General features: G+C 35.9%; 1 pseudogene; it reads left to right on the forward strand.

The window, feature by feature from the left end:
• The first annotated feature begins 3,593 nt into the window (after positions 1–3,593).
• On the forward strand, positions 3,594–3,693 carry LOC138831422 (U6 spliceosomal RNA; annotated as a pseudogene).
• The last annotated feature ends 312 nt before the right edge of the window (positions 3,694–4,005 follow it).

Raw genomic sequence — 4,005 nt, forward strand, 5'->3', positions numbered from 1 at the left:
AGTTTTATGACTTCCAACCACTTCTTAATATTCATTCATGTCTCTCTCTGGCCGTTTAATAAGCTAATTTGAGCGTTTCTGGTAAGAACAGAGACCCTACTGGACTTCAGGTAAAAGGCTGAGAAATGATCAAAACCCAAATTTCTTACAGAGTAGGTCTACTGGAGATATAGTCTCAGCTTTTGTTTAGAAAGTGCTTTATCTATTTTATTTATTGGCTGCTATCAGTTCTTCAGGGGCCTTTATTGCTACCTCTCTCAAATATTAAGATGGTAAGGTTATGTGCTAATTAGCTTCTCCCCTCTCCACCACCTCCCTGCCTCCTCCCAGCTAAGAATCAGGGCCTCCAACAGGTTCCTTTGTTCTGTATTCACAGTTGCAAATCATATTTGGACACAATTCCGTCTTTTGAACCCTGTCCTCAGAATCCCTGTCCCCAAGCCCAGCTAGCCCTCAAGTCTATTCTTCTTCCGTTCCATCCCGTGTCCATCATCAGCTCTCACGGGGGTCTCTGTGCTGGTCTCTTGTATAATCACCAAGTGTTTATTACACTTGTATTCATCCTCTTTTTTTTTCCCATTCTCCTCTCCTCCTGCTGAGTAGTCTCGGTATTATAGCCAAAGGAGGGCAAATCAGCAACCCAGAAAGACACCTTCTATCCTGTTTTTAATTTTGCTGAGGAGAATTACTAAAGAATTTCTGCTTGATTGTCTTAACTTGCTTTCATCTCATTGTGAAATGTCTATATTAGGCTGTAACTTCTCTGTTTCTTCCAAGCTGGTTGAGTTTGCTTAAAACAGATGTTTTGAATTTGCTGGCCTTCTCCCTTATGGCCAGTTTCTGGGATACTATGTTGAGTTTTAGGTGAGGTCATGGTTTCCTGAATTAGGTACATAATTTATCCAGAGAATTAGGTTTTTATTACATTCTTTTCTTCTGAATATAGCATTTGTGTCTATCTCTCTGGAAATTCTACACAAATTACTTAGTTTCTCTGCATCTATCATCACTTTTACTATTTTGGTATTTTACAATACCCAGGTCCAGATTTTCTAGGAGTCAATATTGTTGTGTTGTCACTCTTTGAGTACTCCAAGCAATCTAAGCCCATGTTCATAAAAGATACACTGTTGGTGTATTTCAGAAAGAATCAGAAGATTGTCTATAAAGAGTAAGTTATCTGGATGAGCTTCTCTGTGGAGCCTACTTCTAGATGCTTCATCCAGTTACTTGAGAGACTCTGTGGGGGACTCTGAGCAACACTTGGAAGAGTCCTAGGGCTGGCCCCAGACCTTAGCTCCTGTGTCACACTACCAACAGAACTAGCTGTATCTACTGAAGTCAAAGCACACCAAAGCCAGTAGAATACTGGCTCCCCAGAGTAGCAAGTGCCTATTGCTGAAGTGAACTCATAGTCCAGGACCTTTGTAGCCACAGGCAGTGTCAATTGGAATAAAAGTCATATTAACTGGGTGTTTTCACCTTCCTGTGACATTAGACCTTTTTCATAGGCTTTACCTAGAGGCCGGCCCAAGAACAAGGGCTGTTAGTTCTTAACACAGTGTTAGATTTCACAAGCTCAACACTGTGTTCCAGGACTAAGTCTTGTGCTTAAGCTGGGTGTTAGTGGCTCACACCTGTCATCCCAGCTACTCAGAAGGCAGATTTTCCTGACCGGGCTGGCTTTGAACCATGATCCTCAGATCTCAGACTCCTGAGTATCTAGGATTACATGCGTGAGATCAAATGTTTTGAGAATGACAACATTTTTATATCACAGAACCAAGGTTTATTGAAGTACCAGTGTTTCTAAGCACTAAGGATCTTCTCAATTAATGTTTTTTTTTTTTTTTCTGAATTACATTTGACCTCTAAGTCAAGTTTTCCTGGCCTTGGTAAACCAATTGTGGATCTACCCTTCCAAGAACTATTTTGCTAGCCCACTTATGCTGGACTGAAATCTTTCATTAATCATTAGGGGAGGGTATTAAACATAATCTTGTGACACTTTGTGATCTTGTTCACTCATATGGACTGGTCATTTGTAAATTGAAAATTTGAATTACAGTACTTTCTCTCATATTTTGTTATCTCATCCTTCATTTTAAGTTGCCTTAAATTTCACTATTGCTTACTGCTAATTCCTGTTTATCAAGGAATTGTGCCTCTGAAATATTATAGGAAATGAGAAATTGACATGGCTTTACAATTACTTTCTATTGGCATGTTGCCTGGGCCTGGTTGACAAGTCTTGACCCTGTTATCTGATGATGTGGGTAACTAGGACATGGGATCCTAGTACCCATACCTCTTGCAGAAGAATAATATCTTTTGGACATATCAGAAAAATTTGGGCATAAACAATAGGAATGCTTCAGAAATATGGAGGAAAAACAGTTTGGAACCAGCGAGTTAAAACAATAAACAGAGCAGCAGAGTAAAATCTCTTACATTTTATATTCTAGTATGTATTCTAAACCCAATTATTTATCTTCCAATTCTATTTATTGGAATAAATAATTATCAATTTATTTGTCAAATTATCAATTAATTCTAATAAGGTTCACAGTGTGAAAGATAAAATCATAACATATAAATATAAAATATATAACTATATATATGAATATAAATATAAAATATATAGCTATATATAATATAATAAAAAGGGCACATGTTTTGCATTGTTCTGTTGTGGTTAGGGTATCAAAGACAACTCTGTTTTAAAGTATTATTGCATTATCTCTCCCTCAGTGTTAGGTAGAGTTAGACCTAAAGCTTTACCATATGTAGACTTACAGCCTGGAGGCAAGAGGAAACTCTGTGATTAAAACATTTCCAATTTAAGGCCTAATAATGAGGAGAAAGATATGGACTTCTCCTGGATCTATGGAAATATTTGGTGATAGAAAGGCAGTAGTGTAAGTTCCTGCCTGGATGGAAGGTAGACAGGCCAGACATTAGGTAACCATGCATATGAACAATTTTTAGCTACTTTTGAAATGGTAGGTATAATAAACAAATATATTTTGTTAAAATAACTCCTAGTTAGAACAGTTATGTCCGGACTGTACATCTCTCTATGATCCCTTGTAATTAAGATTAGTTTTGTTCCAGTAAGACAAACTATGTTGTCAGGGTAGGATATTCTGGTTTGTCTGTTCCAACATGGAAGAAAGATTAAGGGTCAGGTAGACATTTGTGCCGGTAAGACCACATTTGGGAAAATTTAAGCTGCAGAAGTTTAGAAGTAGCTCATAAGCAAGGCTTACTTTGAATCCATTAGCTCCACAAAGCTAACTCAGGTGCTTAAATAAGTACTTGGAAAAGCCATCACCTTAGGACCTAGCTATAAGTGCTTAAAGTATGATCAAATTTAAAATGAAAATGACTTAAAATTGTCATTGACAAAAAATGCAAATGTGAGCAATCGACAGAACAATATAATATTTTTTTCACTATACAAATTATTTTAGGGAAATAAAGTCAATAGTATTGTTAGGAACAATAAGGTTTCCTCGTTATGAATAGGAAGTCAAGGATATAAGATTGTATAAAGATTGCATCATTAACTACTTAAATTTAGAGGATACTACATGATTCAGCAGCACGTATACCCAAATTACAACAATAAAGAGATTAAAATGGCACTTGCAGAAGGATAATATGAAAATTTGTGAAGTATTCCATATTTTTCATTCTTCAGATACAAGAAATGGAAAACAGTTATTAAAAAGTTGATTACAAATTACAAGTGTAACAATATATGCAAGTGTTAGAATTAAACGTTAATTAGACATCAGCGTATTAAATCTTCACCTTAGAAAGGCCTTTACATAGAATAACCTTTAGAAAACTTTTGAAATTGGTTAACATTGTCATTTTATCCCAAAGAAATATACTACTATAAGGACCTAGAAAAAAAGTAATCTTAAATTTTCTATATGGAATGCAATCTGATATGACATATTTATTAATGAATATATGTTATAAAACAATGTTGAATTC

Source organism: Dipodomys merriami, unplaced genomic scaffold (assembly GCF_024711535.1).
Source record: "Dipodomys merriami isolate MVZ:Mamm:240054 unplaced genomic scaffold, mDipMer1.0.p SCAF_195, whole genome shotgun sequence".
Taxonomy (NCBI): domain Eukaryota; kingdom Metazoa; phylum Chordata; class Mammalia; order Rodentia; family Heteromyidae; genus Dipodomys; species Dipodomys merriami.